At 41.0% G+C, this 21,603-nt stretch overlaps 1 protein-coding gene across 7 annotated transcripts in view; it reads right to left on the bottom strand.

Moving 5' to 3' along the window:
* Positions 1 to 13,360, bottom strand: part of LOC118367122 (plakophilin-4) — a 147,870-nt gene extending 134,510 nt beyond the window's left edge. For 5 of the 7 annotated variants that reach the window (XM_052493863.1, XM_052493861.1, XM_052493865.1 and 2 more), the window contains exon 1: positions 13,168 to 13,360. The gene's annotated coding sequence lies outside the window, so the exon portion shown is untranslated. Of the gene's footprint in view, positions 1 to 12,752; positions 12,776 to 13,167 lie in introns of those variants that run through there. The other 2 variants (XM_052493864.1, XM_052493860.1) reach the window with 2 other exon arrangements.
* Positions 13,361 to 21,603: the final 8,243 nt, after the last annotated feature.

Below are 21,603 nucleotides of genomic sequence, written 5' to 3' on the forward strand. Positions count from 1 at the left end.
GCTTGGAAACAGAGGCACGGGATCGCTTAAGTTTCCCTTTGGCACAGAATTCTATCATTGGTGATAGCACAAGTATAAATTCCATTGGCATCAACAACAAAAGAAGGAGCTATAAACTGCAATGGGAGTGAGAGGTAACCAGCTGAACACAAAGTTATAAATATTAAGGCACAGACGGAACTGCCATCTACAATCCAGAGGAATTGGGATTCCTTATTCCAAATGTGTAATAACAAAAACCGCTCAACTCCATTACTATGCCACTACAAAGCAATTCCTCAAATAATATTAAATAGCGCTGTTACTGTAGTAATTACAGTATTACACTTGTATAAAGATTAAAAGGAGCTTGTGTAAAGTAGTGGTCGGCAACAGGCGTTTTGTTTTTGCTGTAGCCCAAAATCACCAGGAAGTAAGCGTAAAAAGTAGTTTAACTTAGGAAATCTGTTGCCAAGTACTCCCACAAATTAAGAAAATTGACATATGTGATCGTGACTCAATGTTATCAAGGTACGAAATTATTTCCCAAATACAATCCATTTTTGGGCTTAGTTGTGGTCAATTTGCAGGGTACAAATGATTATAATTGTTTTCCGGCCATTCGCTTGGACAAAACCGGCCCGCGGCTGAATCTAGTTGCCTACCACTGGTGCAAAGCAACTTCATCTAAAAGTGTAAAACTGTGACTAATAAAATTTGATTTGAAAACTACTTGAAATGAAAAAAAGTGTTACCGTCATTAATGCAAAAACACACAAAGCATTTAGTCATTGATACGGAAAAGGATCAAACCACCATAAAAATGGGAGAGAAGAAGTTGACACTATGGAAGAAAGGCATATAAAACCCCATCCCAATAACCAATGGGAGGAGATTATTGGGTAAGAAACAGGGCATCAACCTATTCCTTAGTAGGAACTACCAGCAGTATATGCTCAAAGATAGAGTTTATGCAGAAAGAGTCAAACTGGATCTGTCGACATCTCCCGTGAAGGCTGATTTGCATTAACTCTGCCTATTAAAATACTCACCTCTTTAGAGAGTGGCGAGCAGGGGGTCACTGAGAGCCATGCTGCCGTCCATTCAAATGAGGGGGTTGTTACTGTTAACTGCATGAAAAGCATGTTATTAACAGCCTTGGTATTGGGGATGGAGTACATTTCTCGTGAAAATAAATAATAATTCCGTCTGAGGCGAGTCAATCATTGAGGGCCAGTTAGCGTGCAGCTAGCGTAGCACCGATAGCTTTACAGCTCATTAACACTTCCAACAAACCCCCCCCCCCCCACACACACACACACACACTTTATCGCTCCAGCCTGCGGATGTCCTTGACCTGCAGTGTGGGAGGTGAGATGGCCTCATGGCCTCCACACAGTGTTCAGTCTACAGGCTGTTTCAAAATCGGGACGCTGCACTCTGTTGTCTGCATAGACAAAAACACCAGTCTTCTACTGTCCTGGACTGCAACACGGCCACGAAAACAGACCTGGCTGTAAAAGCACTATTCCCCTATTTTAGAACACTTAACATTCATAATTGTTATATCTCAGCTCCTCGGAAAGCTTCTGCAATACTACAGTGTGCTGAGCAATAGATTAAGTCATAGCAAGTGAGAAAAAAAAAGTGAAGCACCTTTCACCTTTGAAATCAAACTAAAATCAGTTTCTCATTTTTATTCTAAGGTCTCGTTTCATTTGTCACATTTGCCTTCCCTCCTTTGGCTTTGGTGCAAACAAACGTCCTGTCACATTGAATCTGTGAAGTCACTGCCCCGCGGTGTATCGTTGACCTTAAACCGCAAGCTACAAAGCTGAGCACCAACGTCTCAGAGAATCCTGCACAATAAAAGCCAATGTATCATTTGTGTGTTACACAAAGTAAAACGTATCTTTCAAATCACTCACTCACTCTAGCAGAACCCTTAGCTGGAACAGCTCAACTATTTCTGTGAGTCAAGTCTTCAAGGACAGGTAAAACTGCATAGAGATCAAATAAATAAATAAATAAAAATTTAAAAAGGCCTATACAATAGAAAAGGCCAAGTACATATTTCCTTTCCAACCTAGGGATGGGGCAAATAATACAATGTAGAGATTGTCACAGAATTTGCATGCATTTACCTGCACAAGGGCTGTATATGAGGTTAGCAAAGATGATGTGTTCCAACTCAATGCATTCCATTTAGACTCTTCCTTGGGGGCTTAGCATAAACAAATAAAACTTAAACCAAAATGCAGTATGCACCTGGGGCGCTAACATGCATTGAGCCATGTAGAGAAAGGGAAATGAGCATGAGGAAAATGGCAAAAAAAAAAAAAGAAGTTCAATCACCTTCGGCGGCCCTTTTAAAAACAATGCTTTGGTGGGGCCAGTGAGCTAAATACCACGCTCTACTTTGTTAAAATGAGTCTATGAACCTTTTGACCCAGCAAATGGCACTTTTAAAAACATGAACTCTTTGAAACACAAGATGGCTTATAAAGCAAAGCCACAGGAATGGGGATATCGAGCACTGGGAGGAGTGGGAGAGAGCTGGGTTGAGGAATCTATGACAAGGGCTTTTAATTGAAACATAAATCACACCCAACAGGTTAGTCAAATAAATTCCCCCTTAGTTGTAATCTCAGTTATGATTCATGTAGTCCAAGCATGACTTTACTGCTCTGAGGTAGAAATGTGTGCTTTTATCAGAGGCATTGGACTGCAATGCATGTCTGAGAGGGAGCAATATCCCTAAGTGCAGTGTCATCACGTTCCTCATGCTACAGCTCGTGATGCCCCGCTTTAAAAAAAAAAAAATCACTGTTCAAGTATTATCAATGTAGTGCATTTCATGAATATCAACCATTTCTGAAGGTCAAACTAGCTCGTCATATCAACAACTGTGAGGAAGGTATGAGCAGCTGGGAGTTAAAAAAAGGCCTAATGCAGCTGTTTTCATATCAATATTAAATCATTTATGGGTAACAATTTAGTACCTTAGTAATAGCTTTCCATTAAATATTGTCAAAAATAGCTTCCTTTTTTTTTTGCAACAAAAACAATTCCCAAGCAAGAATTTTGCTATGACTTCTGGGAGAGGCTTGAGTGGGAAGGGGAAAACTAAATGAACCGTTTATTAGCAGATAGGTTTGGAACTTATTGGTCTATTAAGAACCAGTGCTAGCAAAAAACGTGATTTTCCTGTGTGTTTTATATATATTTCCACACTACAAGGTTGGAATAATACTGTGAAAGTGGTTACATTATGATATGCCCTTTTAGTGTAAGTAGTGTTTAGTGAAATTTCAGCCTGTTTGGTGGGGTGGAGTTTTGGACTGCCTGGTGACAGAAAGAAAGCACCAAACTGCTCTGCCAATAACAGCTAGTTCAGTTTTCACCTCCTCTCTCAGACCACACAAAAAAACTATTGTTTGAGTAATTGCCATTTACTAAGAAGCAATTTGTTTTTACCATTTTTTTTTTTTAAACAAGCACAGTATGGTACTTAATTGTTACCCAGAAATGATTTGATATTGAGATTTAAAGGTCCAAAGCAGCCATTTATCTTATCTACCACCAGGTGATATCACCAGGCAAGCTGAAATTCCACACATGCAAAATCCTGCTGATTAGAAGTTCCTGTGTAGATTGTAATTGCAACCAGCAACTAAATCTGTTTATCAGCTGTTGTACAATAGGATACAACACACACGAGAAGAAAATGCATTTAGACTGCACTGGCCCTTTAAATACATGATCCAAATAGAGAGGTTTTGGCAAAGCAGTTGAAGTGAAACGGGCTGATATGAGGCCCTACACGCCAGTGACATATTCAATAGTAAAACTGGTGGAAAATTTGCCATTTTAATGTGTTGACTGCCTGACATTATACAGTATATAGCTGTTAGCGTAGTGGCCAATGGCCATAATAGAGTTGTCAACTTTCTCTGACATTACACAGAGGGAGTAAATTGCGGGTTATTCTGGGAATGTTCTCTGCTTATAGGATCATGTCAGAACTTTGTCATGGAAAGGGAAAACCCGAAGAGAAGAATGTGCAGTGGAAATGTCTAATTTGTCAATGCTCAAGGCTCAAAATTCATCAGCTTTGATCTGGTCACTTTATCAATACCGTGAGCCACGTGTCTTTATCAATACCGTGAGCCACGTGTCTTTATCAATACCGTGAGCCACGTGTCTTTATCAAGTTAAAAAGCTTCTGATGGGAGTATTCTAGCTCAACACGAACACTAGATCTTAAAACCAACCGCTGTGAAAATAAAAATAAAAAATTAAGTCCATAATAGCATCTGATGAAATGCCAATATAAATGTCATGTACTGGAACTGTTTCAAATGGCTCAACCCCTTTCACTGAAGTTAATTATCCAACATACAGCACTTTGAAATTGCTTGACATTTAACAAGTGAATCTTCTCATTTGCTTTTGGAATGGCCATGACGGAAGCAGGTGAGGCGTAGGGATCCTGCAGGTTGGCTTCTGTATTAAGGTTGGCTTATACACCGTTGCAGTTTTAGACTTGGAGCCTCCGCAGCCTGCATAAGCCTCTGACATCAGCCCACATGGATTGAGGAGAATATATAGGTTTCTGACATAGGGGAGATGCAATCACCTCAAACCTAGCCTCGTCGAGAATCAGGCTTCCCTTGAGAAGTTCCATGCAGAAATCAGTTAATGAGGGGTGGGAACCTGGTGTAAATCAGTGATGCCCTCGCAACAAGTCCACCAATCAAATGCCTTGTTAACCAGATTAGTGCCATACGAGTAAGAGTGCGTGAGGACTAAACATTTCAACAAAACAAGCACTGGTGACAGAACATTTTTGAACGTTTGCAGCAGGCTGGTTTATACTACATTTCTCTGTTATTTAGAGATGAGCTGAAGAAAGAGGGGAGAAACAGTTTACAATGCTGGGAATATCAATATTTTTAAAATGTTGATTTTTCTGGCGTGATATTTGGCTGTGCAGGCTAGCATGAAAGACAAGAAGTAGCTAGCCACAATGGATGTTCGTTTTGAGAAAAGTCAGCTAACCTTGTAGGCTACAAGATAGTTACATTTCTCTCACAATTATAAAGCAAACAAAATGTTAATAAAAACCGCATGTGACTCACCACCTGTATTCGGTCTTATGTAGCATTTTTTTTTAAATGAACTAAAATCCCAATAGACAGAGTAACGTTAGCAAGCCAGCCATCTAACCAGCTAACAGCAAGCTTTAACTAGCAATACAAACAAATTAGTTAACGTTCGCTAGCTATGACAAACAGGTTCGATCTTAGATTCTTACCCGTATACATGGATGAAAGCTTCACGGCAGACTGATTCATTTTCAGAGTCAGAGCGAGAGTCAGCATGGCACGATCGCCCTCCAGAAAGTAGTCCATCACACCAAACTCATCTCTCGGCATGTCCAGACCACTCATTATCAAAGCCAATCATGGCTAGTGGAAGGCTGCTGACTTTTTCTGTGGCTGAACCAACTAGACTTTTATTCATATTTACAGATGGCATACAAGTTTGATATTAAGGCACAGGAAAGGTCACATGTTGGAGAAGGCATTTCTTTGAACTTGTTTTGTTATGTTCAAAACGGCTCTCCTGTGAAGCTGTGACTTCAAATCAAAATAAAATGTTGGTCACATGCGCCAAATACAACAGGTGTAGTAGACCTTAGTGAAATGCTTACTTATGAGCCCCTAACCAACAATACAGATAAGAAATAAAAGTAACAAGTAATTAAAGAGCAGCAGTAAATTAACAATAGTGAGACAATATACACAGGGTACCAGTACAGAGTCAATGTGAGGGGGCACCGGTTAGATGAGGTAATATCTACATGTAGGGAGAGTTATTAAAGTGACTATGCATAGACCATAACAGAGAATAGCAGCGGTGTAAAAGAGGGGGAGAGTGGGGCAATGCAAATAGTCTGGGTAGCCATTTGACAAGATGTTCAGGAGTCTTATGGCTTGGGGGTATAAGCTATTTAGAAGCCTCTTGGACCTAGACTTGACACTCCGCTTCTGCTTGCCGTGCGGTAGCAGAGAGAACAGTCTATGACTAGGGTGGCTGGAGTCTTTGGCAATTTTAGGGCCTTCCTCTGACACCGCCTGGTATAGAGGTCCTGGATGGCAGGAAGCTTGGCCCCAGTGATGTACTGGGCCGTACGCACTACCCTCTGTAGTGACTTGCAATCGGAGGCCGAGCAGTTGCTATATCAGCTAGTGATGCAACCAGGATGCTCTCGGTGGTGCAGCTGTAGAACCTTTTGATGATCCGAGGACCCATGCCAAATCTTTTCAGTCTCTTGAAGAGGAATAAGATTTATTGTGCCCTCTTCACGACTGTCTTGATGTGCTTGGACCATGTTAGTTTGTTGGTGATGTAGACACCAAGGAACTTGAAGCTCTCAACCTACTCCACTACAGCCCCGTCAATGAGAATGGGGGCGTGCTCGGTCCTCTTTTTCCTGTAGTCTACAATCATCTCCTTTGTCTTGCGACATATGCCTAGTTTCCTAAATCGGGTCACATATTATTGACCGAAAAGAGTAAAGGTCAATAATATATGTATCTAGCACATCCAGGGTCAGTGATAGTTGCTCTATCAGACCTCGAAGCCAGTTCCACTGCTCCTGACTATTTACTAGGGGAACTCGTATGTTAACTGTAACGCTAATCTTCTGTAACCTAATTGTCATCTCCTTATTTTCATACTGTACCTAAATTACAAGGGTTGGATTTGCACTAAACAATTTTATACACAGTACCAGTCAAAAAGACACCTACTCATTCAAGGGTTTTTCTTTATGTTGACTATTTTATACATTGTAGAATGATAGTGAAGACATCAACACTATGAAATAACATATGAAATCATGTGTTAAGCAAATCAAAATATTTTATATTTGAGATTCTTGAAAGTAGCCACCCTTTGCCAAAAGTGTGCAAAGCGGTCATCAAGGCACTCACAACCAGCTTCATGAGGAATGCTTTTCCAACAATCTTGAATGAGTTCCCACATATGCTGAGGGTTTGTTGGCTGCTTTTCCTTCACTCCGTAGGCCAACTCATCCCAAACCATCTCAATTGAATTGAGGTTGGGTGATTGTGGAGGCCAGGTCATCTGATGCAGCACTGCATCACTCTCCTTGGTCAAATAGCCCTTACACAGCCTGGAGGTGTGTTTTGGGTCATGTTGAAAAACAAATGATAGTCCCACTAAACGCAAACCAGATGGGATGGTGTATCGCTGCATAATGCTGTGGTAGCCATGCTGGTTAAGTGTGCCTTGAAGTCAAAATAAATCACCAACAGGGTCACCAGCAAAGCATCCCCACACCATCACACCACCTCCTCCATGCTTCACGGTGGGAACCACACATGCGGAGATTATCCGTTCACCTACTATGTGTCTCACAAAGACATGGTGGTTGAATCCAAAAATCTCACATTTGGACAGACCAAAAAAGGACAGATTTACACCGGTCTAATGTCCATTGCTCTTGTTTCTCGGCCAAAGCAAGTCTCTTTCTTCTTGGTGTCCTTTAGTAGTGGTTTATTTGCAGCAATTCAACCATGAAGGCCTGATTCACCCACTCTGAACAGTTGATGTTGAGATGTGTCTGTCACTTGAACTCTGAAGCATTATTTGGGCTGCAATCTGAGGTGCAGTTAACTCTAATGAACTTATCCTCTGCAGCAGAGGTGGCTCTGAGTCTTCCTTTTCTGTGGCGGTCCTCATGGGTGCTAGTTTCATCATAGCACTTGAAGAAACTTTCAAAGTTATTGAAATGTTCCATATTGACTGACCTTCATGTCTTAAAGTAATGATGGACTGCCATTTCTCTTTGCTTATTTGAGCTGTTCTTGCCATAATATTGACTTGGTCTTTTACCAAACAGGGCTATCTTGTGTATACCACCACTACCTTGTCAAAACTGATTGGCTCAAAAACATTAAGGTAAGAAATTCCACAAATTAACAAGGCACATCTGTAACTTGAAATGCATTCCAGGTGACTACCTCATGAAGCTGGTTGCGAGAATGCCAAGCTTGTGCAAAGCTGTCAAGGCAAATAGTGGCTACTCTGAAGAATTTAAAATACATTTTGATTGGTTTTTACAGGTTGTTTTTTTTCTACATGATTCCATAGGTGTTATTTCATAGTTTGTGTCTTCATTATTATTCTACAACGTAGAAAATAGCACACATAATGAAAAAACCCTTGAATGAGTAGGTGTGTCCAAACTTCTGACTGGTACTCTATATCAGCACATAAAAGGAAGGTACAAAATGAGTTATATAGTTAGCCCCATACATTGCCTACTGGTATCATTTTAACTTGAGAACATATAGCTCAACATGTAAACAATGTGTGACTTTTTCTCTGCTTCAGATGACAGATTCCCAGAAGGCCAGTAATCCCACCATACACGCATTGGCGATGCATGCCATATGATAAGCTACCAAATGGATTAAGATAGCTGATATACTGAGTAGAGGTCGACGATTAATCGGAATGGCCGATTAATTAGGGCCGATTTCACGTTTTCATAGCAATCGGTAATCAGCATTTTTGGGCACCGATTATGGCCGATTATATTGCACTCCACGACGAGACTGCGTGGCAGGCTGACAACCTGTTATACGAGTGCAGCAAGGAGCCGAAGTAAGGTGCTGGCTAGCGCAGTAAACTTATCTTTATAAAAAACAATAACATAATCACTAGTTAAACTAGTAATATCATCAACCGTGTGTAGTTATCTAGCTTGTCCTGCGTTGCATATAATCAATGCGGTGCCTGTTAATTATTATTATTTTTTTTTTTTAATTTACCCTTTTTTTTCTCCTCCCCAATTTTGTGGTATCCAACCATTTTAGTAGCTACTATCTTGCCTCATCACTACAACTCTGAGACTCTGGGCGAGAATGTAACATCCAAATCAAGATCAGCTAACCATTCAAACCATTTTTTTGCAATACAAAATTCTCCAGACCTCCAAGGAAGGCGTGATAACAATGTGATTTTGGCGTATGAAAACGCAAGGCTACCTCAAACCAAATCCGACACCCAAGCGTGCCTGCACACACCACTCTGGGACGACCAACCGATACGACACGTGTAGTATTTCACCAGAAGCCTATAAAGAGTCAGCGCACCACTGAATAGCGAGGCTGGGTGATACATCGAACTATAGGGTTCTCGGTGAAGGAAAACATCTATACCGACAAAACAACAAAACTACTGGTCATTTTGGACACCGCTGAATGTGTATTACTTACGCCGATTTGACATTAGGATTAACAATTGTCCATTCATCACACAGAGTCATGCCAGGTTATGTCAAGTCATCCAATGCTCACTGACTGCTGTGGAATTCTCTGGAGGCCTTGTTTGTTCGGCAAATGTGCTCAGCGGGGAGACGGCCTGTCCCCTTCAGGCTTCTGCCTCTCGTAACAAGAGAGCGGGCACCCCGGAGTTGTACAGTAACAAGCACTTAGTCTTTGAAATATTCAACAATATGCCATCCTGCTCTTCCCCGTCGAGGTAAAACTGCAGGTAGGATTAGGAGCTAGAAGAAAATACTCTCTTCTAGCGAGTGAGCCACATCTGGAGCAACTCGCACTGAAATTAAAATGGCTCTTTCCCATTCACTGCTATCCACTCCACATAGCACAAGGCTGGAGAGTGGAGAGCCGCTGGTCATTCATTCTCAGTGTGCCATTGACTATGGAGGGCTATTTCACTGGACAAAAATTCACTGTGTGCCTAATCTCTCAAAGCACTGACATGCTTTGTGTTCATTATCTTCAGCCGCCCAGGATCCAACCAAACCATGAAATCTGGAAACCTTTCAGGAATTTATCTATATATCCAGTAAGATCAGCAGAGCGGCGGGCCGCACAGGCCTCACAGTGAAATGATTTGGTACCACAAACCGAACAGCCTATAGTAGGAGAACTGAATGCGCACTGCATGTGGACTGCATAATCCTTTAATTACCTTGATTTTCATATACAGTACAACTCATGAATGTTAGCATTAAATCTGATAGGGCACTAGCCTAGATTCAGAAATATGCCTGGTATTTATTAAAATACTCCAGTTTAGGGAGGTCAGCGGTTCAGACCTTCATGTGTGGGTGTTGGTTTGTCTCTTCTCGCTCTGTTGACAAGGTCACCGATTAAAATATGTCCCGCTCACAGTTTGTCTATTCCCAGACAAGTCAGTCTCCCATGTGACAAAAAAACGGATCGATATTACAGGCTCAACCTGGAATTTATACAACTTGTGGTCGTCCTCAAGAACTCTGCAATCACATGAGTGCTACAGCACTTAACCAAATAATGGCCTCTTCCTGGTGCACACTTGCATTAAAAGGGTAACTGCACCCAAACATCCAAACTTCTTCAATTTTTCCCAGACCTCAAACATTGTCTTGTGGAGTGGTTTAACATTGTTGTGGAAAAACAACAATTGGTCGTTCTAAGTCCACAACAATGTTAATTGAGAGTGAAAACCTGAAAAAAAAAAAAAATAGAAAACAGAATTCGGGAAATTTTTCAAAACTGTTTTTAATAGGGCCCAAGATTTGTAGCAGAGTGAGCTGAGCTTTGCCGTGCTACGGTCTGTCTGAGCAGCATTAGAGAATGACTTATCAAGAAGGGGCGTCTAAGAGCAACTGAACTACTCATCTGACTGATGTCAGTTCCTGTTAAACAGAATCTGACATGAGCATGGGTTCAAAATAATTGCACCAAAACGGGCAGTGAGTTCCAAAGGGCACCCTATATAGTGCTCCACTTTTGGCCAGGGCCCATAAGGCTCTGGACAAAAGTTGTGTACTAAGGGAATTGGGGTGCCATTTAAGAGAGAACTTGGCTGTGTTTGTGCAGACTCCGACTAGAACAGCAGCATTTGTTCCCAACACCATGCAAGCAAAGCAGCCTTCATCTACAGCCAAAAGCTCTGACAACAACATAGGAGTACAGTGCATTAATTGATTGCATCTATACCCAGATAAGGAGCAGAGTGAGGGGCAGAAACTCTCATGGGGTCAGACTATTCAAACAAACCTTGTTGTTGTTGTTGTTAAACCCACAAGACTCCAATAAGACATTTGCGATTGTCTCCCATCGTGCCACAAAGGAGCGAAAAACACACACACACACACAACTCCTCACCATTTATGCACTGCAAGAGCAAAATCACATTCTCCATAGCAGAACACTTGCACAAAACGTTTTTACCTGGAGCCTTTGCTGCAATACCTCATGCGAAAGCTACATGTTTTGAGATAAAGTGAATTCCTTCAATAGATGTCAGCTGTTGGGACTGTGGCTTGGGTAATGTGAATCACGAGGAGCTATCACCTCCACTACCTGGTCAGCTACTGTACAGTTTAGGGCTAGGTATGTCCAGAGCTTGCCTCGATAGGCAAATAGACCCACGTTTGGAGACTAGAGATGTTCCTGATATTTAGGTTGCTGATGATATTATAGTATGCTACATCAATGCCATGTTCAATTCTATCATCATCATCATCATCGACACCAATAGATGACCAGGCAAACATACATAACACTTTTCAACAGAAGAGGAAACATGGAGAAGGATTGGAAGAGGACCACAGTGAGAAACAATTCTTTAGAATAACCAAAGGGTTATTTTGAACACACTGCTGCACACCAAAGAGTGCAGAGGTCACAAACTGGACCTAAAGTGATTTGATAAATGGCAGAACTGAACAAATAACTATTTCATACAGCTGTCCATCAAATCTCCATAACAATTCACCCAGACACAAAACCTATGCAGTGTTTCAGCTGCCCATGACAACCAAGGAAATTCCTTTTCGATGCCTTCGTGTACATGTTGTGAGATTTAAGAATATGTTCTAATCATTTACAAGTGTCCAGAGGCAGTTGTACTGGTCTCAGTCACATATCTATTTCTGCATAGTGCATACGTCCTTGTAAAGGTCCTCCAATTCCAGTGTGTAAGGATACACCGGTCTTGTGTGATGATGGCACGGCAGGCTACTCCTATACGGTTTGAGTTATTTGAAATATCAACATCTAAGCAATAGTGCGCGCTTGGGAAAAGAAAACGGCACACTAAAATATTGCCTTGTTCCTTACACTTTAATAGGCTACTGATGCTAAATAACCGTTCACACGGCCTTCAGACTGACACGACTTCACTTTTCTTTCGAGTTGCAGAGTATCAATCTGCTCAAACGTGTTTTGCCTTGATTTGCATGAATCCAGAAAACGGCGATGGGACACGTGAAGTAGTCGAGCTGATTTTTTCTTCTTCTTTATACTAGCTGATATTAACACGAAACTGTTGACCGGGCGACAAAAGAATAAACACCAACATTGTCAATCCCAAATACATTGTATCAATGTTAGATCGGTCTACAACTATTAGGCTTATAACTTAAATTAAGCGACATTTAAGGGACCGGGAGTCACTCTCTAGCGTGACCAAAAAAATATATAGTTTTGGTTCGAAATTGGTGCAGAACTGTACAACATTTGAATCTGGCTACGTCATTTGAGAATGGAAAAAATAAGCATCAACGCCAATGGCAAATATAGTGACTGATTGACCAGGTTAGGGCATTGAATACAGTCGTGAGTTTAAATCTAAATAAACGTGAGAAAATTAAGAAGGGAAGAGCATGAATCTCCGCCCCTAATCCTCGCATTCCTCAGATTCCCACACACTAAACTCACCTGCCTATTCATTTTCTACCGGTGCATTTCGACCTCAGAGTCATAAATCCTACAGAAAGTAACACTTCATGTAACGTCCACAAGATACAATAATGGACAAATCAAAAGTTTCGGCTGCAATGTATCAAGGGGCACACTCAATAGCCAGTGAATGACCCTCAGAGGTGTGCGTGGTAGTGAATCAGTCACAAGAGAAAGATTTAGTTTTCATTATGGTCCTTGCTTGCTATGTATAGGCTATGGCAAAAGCAGGAAATAAACACATGCTGCACTGTTTGTATAGTAAAAAAAAATTAAAAAGTAAAAAAAGAGGACTTAAATAGTAGCTTGTCTAGCGCAGACCTTTAGCCTGCAGATGTTTTCATTTTTACAGATTTTCTCCATGCTTTCAGAATGAATGAAAACGAGCCTGTACCTTAAGGAGTATTATTGTGATCGCTGTGTTTTGGCGTGGATCCACATTGGAACATGTAACTTAATCAGCATGGAAGTAGCACCTCTACAAGTCCGCTCCTAGTCCCATGCAGTGTAACTCGCCTCCATAGTCAAGAACAAGATCCCTTCTTCCCTCTCCGCTTCCACGCCAAAGGAATACGAGTATGCATGACGTCACCTAGGCTGTTGGTTTGCAGCTTCAGTATTCATTGGGTCTAGTTTGTAAAAGAGGGCGTTTCACTGGAGACTCGCTTTGTTGAATAGACCAATGGTAAGGGGAAAACAGTTTCCTTGGTTACACATTTTGTTAAGCAGGATACCATAATCATTTAGTAAATTGTTCCCCATTGTCAGTCCCTTTCTGCACCTTTATCAGTGGAGGCTAGTGGGAGGAGCTATAGGAGGACGGGCTCATTGTAATGGTTCGAATGGAATACAAGGAACTGTATCAAACACAACAAACATATGGAAACCACTTGCTTGACTCATATGGAAACCACTTGATTACAATGAGCCTGTCCTCCTATAGCTACTCCCACCAGCCTCCACTGACCTTTATGTAGGGTAGTCTGTTTTGTGTCATATCCTCCCAGGGTTACGCATTAATTGATTCGGATACAAACGGATACAAATAGTGTAAAAATGCAATATTTGGACTATATAATGCTTAAAAAGTTTGCAAAGTTGTTATAAACATTTTTTATTAAACTACAATTAGTTCATTTGGCAAAATAGGACAAATCAGTTGAAATTGCACTGTGGATGTATTAGACTTCATAATTTCCATACTACTATGAATATTGAACATTCAAATTGTAATGTATATTCTTACATAGGGATCTTGGGTCCGTAAAATGGGGTATCAGCCTAATAATTAACACCCAGAACCGGCACCAGGATCAAATTACATAGGGGGCTGTTTAAATTGTCGGGAAGGCTACAGATTTCACACCAATCACCGCTGCGCTGTATCAGCACACCAAAGCAATGACATTTTCATAATGAACATAAGCAACAAGTTAGATAGGGTAATTAACATATTACATAAAAGCAGCCGTACACACAGCTGTCTTACCAAAATAATGCAAACTCAATGCTGAAAGTAATAGCCTAGTTTTTCATGCATGCAAAACAAAAATACTGAATAGCAGTTTGGCTTAGAATACCGACACTGTTACTGCAAATTAATTAATGCGAACAGAACAAAACAGCCGTACCAGTGGAGGCGCCTCAGAAGAGTAAGGGGAGGACCATCCTCACTGAATTTCACATAAATAAAAATAGTAAAACATTTAAAAGGTTATCCTTTTTAAATCTTTACTAAATATATTTACATCACCAAATAATTGGTTAAAATCACAGTGTTTTGCAATGAGGTCTACTGTAGCCTTAACAGCACTCTGTAGAGAGCACCATGGTGTAGTCGGAGGACAGCTAGCTTCCATCCTCCTCTGGGTACAATGGCTTCAATACAAAACCTAGGAGGATCATGTTTCTCACCCCCTTCCATAGACGTACACAGTAATTATGGCAACTTCTGGAGGATGTCCTCCAACCTATCAGAGCTCTTACAGCATGAACTGAAATTTTGTCCACCCAATCAAAGGATCAGATAATTAAAATAGTACTGAAAGCATAAGCTACAGCAAACTAGCACTGCTGTGTATAAAATGTTGTGAGTAGTTGACTCAAAGAACGAGAAAGAATAGTTGAATAATTAAATGCTTAAAAAATGAAGGAGAAGCAAGAGAGCTATATTTTGTCATTTTTTTCACTTTCACTTACTGAGCTAGCAAATGTAGCTAGCTAGCTAATTTACCCTACTCAAACACCCAGCTCAAACAAAGGGATGCTTTGTCAGCTAGCTGGCTATGACTATGCAACACAACACTGGAACTCTTCCAATTCAAGGTAAGCTTTTGGTTTTACAAATTCATTGCCACCGGGGCCCGCCAGTGTAACTGCTAAACTGCTTGATTAACTTTTACTGACTGTACACTGTAACGTTACTGCGTGATTGTAACGGGTTTACTAACATGATAGTTCTATAAGCTATGTTGACTATGACGTTACTTTAGCAAAAATGGTGACAACGATGTGGGCTGTGTGTAGGGGTTATGATATGGTTTGGCTTGGAACATTTTTTTGGGGCTGGTCACATACAGCTGATGTGTTGTGCATTGGAGTCCACAAGCGAAGTGAAAAGGTGAGAGGAGGAAAGTGCATAAACGCGAGAAGGAATACAACGTGGAGAACTCCCGAGTGGCGCCGTGGTCTAAGGCACTGCATCACAGTGCTAGCTGTGCCACTAGAGATCCTGGTTGGGGCAGCGCACAATTGTCCCAGCATTGTCTGGGATAGGGGGAGGGTTTGGCCGGCAGCGATGTCCTTGTCCCATTGTACTCTAGTGACTCCTGTGGTGGGCCGGGTGCATATACGCTGACACGGTCACCAGGTGTACGACGTTTCCTCTGACACATTGGTGTGGCTGGCTTCTGGGTTAAGCGGGCATTGTATCAAGAAGCAGTGCTGCTTGGTTGGGTCGTGTTTCGGAGGATGCACGGCTCCCGACCTTCGCCTCTCCCGAGTCGATACGGGAGTTGCAGCAATGAGACAAGACTGTAGCTACCAATTGGATACCACGAAATTGGGGAGAAAAGGGGGTAAAAGTAAAAAATATATATATATATTTTTTTTTATAAAGGAATACAACGTGACTGGTATGAATGTGAACTGTGTTTATGTGTGATCAGGGGTGTATTCATTCCACCGATTCTGTTGTAAAACGTTTTTTAAACAGAAGCCAACACAAACGAAACGGGGATAAACATACCTGGATTTCTCCAAAATAAACTCTTGTTTGGGACTGTTAGACTAATGATTACACTGTAGATCATCAAGATGCAGGCAAGAGTTTGCAAGGCGATATTGAATGTGTGACTGTCTTTCCATGTGTCACTGTCTGTCACCTAAAAAAAAATGTCTCAACCTGTGTGCACCTTCCTTGTAAACTTTAATTCATAAATTTGAAGTCGGAAGTTTACATACACCTTAGCCAACTACATTTCAACTCAGTTTTTCACAATTCCTGACATTTAATCCAAGTAAAAATTCCCTATTTTAGGTCACTTAGGATCACCACTTTATTTTAAGAATGTGAAATGTCAGAATAATAGTAGAGAGAATGATTTATTTCAACTCTTATTTCTTTCATCACATTCCTAGTGGGTCAGAAGTTTACATACACTCAATTAGTATTTGGTAGCGTTGCCTTTAAATTGTATAACTTGGGTCAAACGTGTCGGATAGCCTTCCACACGCTTCCCACAATAAATTGGGTTAATTTTGGCCCATTTGTCCTGACAGAGCTGGTGTAACGGAGGCAGGTTTGTAGGCCTCCTTACTAGCACACGCTTTTTCAGTTCTGCCCACAAATTTTCAATTGGATTGAGTTCAGGGCTTTGTGATGGCAACTCCAATACTTTGACTTTCTTGTCCTTGTCCACAACTTTGAAAGTATGCTTGGGGTCATTGTCCATTTGGAAGACCCATTTGCAACCAAGCTTTAACTTCCTGACTTGAGATGTTGCTTCAACATATCCACATAGTTTTCCATCCTCCTGATGTCATCTATTTTGTGAAGTGCACCAGTATCCGAGCTGTGCATATTGTTCACCAGCGTATCTGCCCTCTCATTGGCTAGAATGGTCACACCTGATCTCGCCTCTTCTTCTCCCACCTGCCTTCCATCCTTGAGATCATACCTTAGCCTAATTATTGTAGCCTGCTACTTTAATTCTCCTAACCTGCTGAGCAAGTTCTCCTAACTTGCTACGTGTCACTTCGAATTGTAGCTGTATACCAAAGATTGTGGATAAATGAAGATAGTTCACTCAGGCTGTTTTACAGTACGTTGCAAAAAATAATAATAGTTTGCGGAATACTTAACTGGGGGTGTCTCCTATAGACACCAATGCAATAGCAGCTGGATCTGGTCTACTTACTTAGTTCATTGACTTTCACTGAACCAGAAACAGTGAGTGGGGTGTCTCGCTTCCTCGTTTGTCTCTGTGTAAAGTTCCACTTAGTCAAAACGGGAAACTCTTTTCACACCACTTTGATACCAAAACTTATGCAGTTTAGGAGAATTAACGCAGCAGGTTAAGAGACTGAGGTTAAGGTTAGGAAAAGGGTTAGGGTTAGAGAAAAATGCTCTCCTAACCTGCTATAAAAATATCTTTAAATCGAATTGGCTTGCTAACGATTCTGGGCACCTGTGTACCTATACACCACTTGATCGGTGACCTACAGTGGCAAGACAAAGTATGTGAACCCTTTGGTACCCCTGGATTTCTGCATAAATTGGTCATAAAATTGTATCTGAACTTCATCTAGGTCACAACAATAGACAAACACAGTCTGCTTAAACTAATAACACAACCAATTATGCGTTTTCGTGTCTTTATTGAACACACCGTGTAAACATTCACAGTGCAGGATGGGAAAAGTATGTGAACCCTTGGATTTAATAACTGGTCGACCCTCGTTTGGCAGCAATAATCTCAACCAAACATTTTCTGTAGTTGCGGATTAGACCTGCACAATGATCAGGAGGAATTTTGGACCATTCCTCTCTACAAAACTGTTTCAGTTCAGCAATATTATTGGGATGTCTGGTATGAACTGCTCTCTTGAGGTCATGCCACGGCATCTCAATCAGGTTGAGGTCAGGACTCTGACTGGGCCACTCCAGAAGATGTATTGATTTACTTCTGTGTTTTGGGTCAATGTCCTGTTGCATCACCCAACTTCTGTTGATCTTCAATTGGCGGACAGATAGCCTAACATTCTCCTGCAAAACGTCTTGATAAACTTGGGAATTCATTTTTACGTCGATGACAGCAAGCTGTCCAGGCCCTGAAGCAGCAAAGCAGCCCCAAACCATGATGCTCCCTCCACCATACTTCACAGTTGGGATGAGATTTTGATGTTGGTGAGCTGTGCTTTTTTTTCTCCACACATAGTGTTGTGTGTTCCTTCCAAACAACTTAACTGTAGTTTAATCTGTCCACAGAATATTTTGCCAGTAGCGCTGTGGAACATCCAGGTGCACTTTTGTAAACTTCAGATGTGCAGCAATGTTTTTTATGGGACGGCAGTGGCTTCTTCTGTGGTGTCCTTCCTTGAACACCATTCTTGTTTGGTGTTTTATGTATCGTAGACTCGTCAACAGAGATGTTAGCTTATTCCAGATATTTTTGTAGATCTTTAGCTGACACTCTAGGATTCTTCTTAACCTCATTGAACATTCTGCACTGTTCTCTTGCAGTCATCATTGCAGGACAGCCACTCCTAGGGAGAGTAGCAACAGTGCTGAACTTTGTCCATTTACAGACAATTTGTCTTACCATCGACTGATGAACACCAAGGCTTTTAGAGATACTTTTGTAACCCTTTCCAGCTTCATGCAAGTCAACAATTCTTAATCTTAGGCCTTCTGAGATGTATTTTGTTTGAGGCATGGCTCACATCAGGCAATGCTTCTTGTGATTTTTATAGGGCAAGGCAGCTCTAACCAACATCTCCAATCTCGTCTCATTGATTGGACTCCAGGTTAGCTGACTCCTGACTCCAATTAGCTTTTGGAGAAGTCATTAGCCTCGTGGTTCACATACTTTTTCCAACCTATGTTTAAATGATGTATTCAATATAGACAAGAACAATACAATCATGTGTGTGTTATTAGTTTAAGCACAATATGTTGGTCTATTGTTGTGACTTAGATGAGGATCAGCTCATGTTCGATGAACAATTGATGCAGAAATCGAGGTAGTTCCACGGGGTTCACATACTTTTTCTTGCCACTGTATAAGAAAAGATTGTGTATTATATAGTCGCGTGACTGCTCTAACAATGGAAATAGGCCTACATGTCCTCAAAGATGGGAGGCAGGCGGGACCAGGCAATACCAGGTGGACCATTCTAGCTACTGCGAGGGCAGATACACGTGAACAACATGCACAACTCCAATATAACCGTTTTTTTTCTTAAAGTTGCCATGTGTGTCCAATTATATTAGTACAATTATATCAGTGCATTCGCAATAACAACGTAACCCTTACGAATCTTCTATTCGATCAAATAATCCTCACGTAGCAAATTAGGAATTACATTTTCTGTTGACCAAATTCAACACTCTCTCATTGAGCTCCATATAAAAATGTCAGATTTTGGCCCTAGTAAAACCTCTCGCTTCACCTCTTCCTTCCTCTCAGCTATATGTAATCCTATACTGTAACTCACTCTCTCCATGGGTCACTGATATGGACATTGATGCTTTATTGTGAAAAATATCTTCCACACTTTAGGTATGGATGGAATTAATCCAAAACAATGTAGAGAAACCTCAATACACTTCAGCACGAACTATTAGTCCCCTTTGCTCTTTCCTCAACGCCCTCCCACAGTCCTACCATGTTAAATGCATTTCTACTTTAAATGTAATTTGATGTCAGCCTCCACTTATCAGTTTTCGCTTACGTTATGATAGGGATTGAAACTGTATGAATTCACTTTTTTTACTGAGTGTAATTTACCATAATGAAGTACACCAGAATTATTATATTACAAGTCATTTACATGATGAATTAGAAAAGTATTTAGGAGGATATTCCACATTAGATTAACCCAAGTGACATTCTAGCACGTCTGTTTACAGTTCCACACTCTGTTTACAGTGTACCATCTGCTGTTAACTTTCATGCACAGACACTTTGAAGGCCTGGGCCCAGTTTTTCTAAAGTTGTCTAGGATGAAATGCACAGAAATAGAACGAATAGAACGAGAGTCCCCATTCAATACCATGATTCATCCATTCTATATGTTCTATTTCTATGCATTTAATCCTATCCGATAGGCGAAATCCAGACAGATTGCTTTTGAAAAACTGGACCCTGATGAGAATTCAGAGGTTATTTCCTATAACCTCTTAGACCCTGAATGTTGAATAGGCTGTTTTGGGAGAAATTGAGTGATAGCGGTTTTTCCCCATTAAGTTCTTGAATGTAAATGTTAATCCTTATAGAATAGGCCTAAACTGATTTAAGCAACAGCAGGAAGGTGATGAGGTGGTGTGGTGACCTTTCTGTCAAACTTTAACGAACCTTCCTATTTACATATTCATTTTTTCCTCCTGGCTGATTTTACTTGACAAAATGATGTGCGATCACAGTGTTGCAGTAATACATAACGTACTATTACTACAGTGTTGTCACAAGATTAATAACGATGTCACTACCACACGGGTATACGGGGTAAATGAATGTAAAGTGCTACCTCAAATTTCTTGTTTGAATCACACGTACGATTGATAAACAGACGAGAAGCTATGAGTGGAAGAGACCTACATGTCTTTACAACCGGCAACCGATCAAAACATTTAGGTAAGTCAGCTCAGCTCCAATCTGAACCAATGCTGACTGCTCTTTCCTTGAGACTCTGCCAGGACCTTTATGTCTGCGTTGTCAGTAGCAGCAGCATGGCTTGTGTTTATTCACCTGTCTCATGGAGTCCCAGCTGAACGAGGTCAGGACCAGCCTGTCTGACATGGCCAGTTTGTTTCCTCCCTCCCTCCTTCCTGCTCCCTATAGGATATATCTCATCGCGACCCGTGCGTCCCAAATGGCACCCCGTTCCCTAAGTAGTGGCCAAAAAGTAGTGCACTGCACGGGGAATAAGAGGCCATTTGGGATGCAGTTGAAGACAGAGGTTGTGCCGTTTCTGTCTCACTTCCTTCCTCTTCTGTCGTCAGCATAAATAACACCTGACCTAAGAATTCACCGTTGATTGAGTGATCGATAGTTAATGCACTTTTCACATGCTCAATGCTTACTAGAACACAGCTCTATCTTGTAGTTTGATGCTTCCTTTCATTGATATAGAGAAACTGACTCTACTGGTGAAGGATGGCATTGGAAGCTCAGTATAAACCGGCTGAACATGAGAAACTACAAGCCATATTTGATGCCAACTGGAGTCTGCACATATCGCTCAGAAGGTAGATATTGTTGATATTTGATTTGCTCTGAGACACTTTGTGAATACAAGCCCATAACAGAAGCAAAGGGCTGAAGAATGTATAAAGTAAAACGTTTAATTTGGTACAATACATATTTTGTTATTCCATAGTACAGTATGCTCTTGAACATCCTTAGGTGCAAGCTACCTCATTCATTGCAATAAATCAGCTTTTCTTTTAGGCAACATACTGATTCTGTGCGTCCAACTTTCAGTATGGAGACAGTTGATGGGTGACAGATCTGTTGACATCATGAGAAGGTGAAAGACTGAACAGTGCATGTATGCCATGTATGATATCTGCAACATCATTTACACCTGAGACCATATTTATATGGAG

Source organism: Oncorhynchus keta, chromosome 34 (assembly GCF_023373465.1).
Source record: "Oncorhynchus keta strain PuntledgeMale-10-30-2019 chromosome 34, Oket_V2, whole genome shotgun sequence".
Taxonomy (NCBI): Eukaryota; Metazoa; Chordata; class Actinopteri; order Salmoniformes; family Salmonidae; genus Oncorhynchus; species Oncorhynchus keta.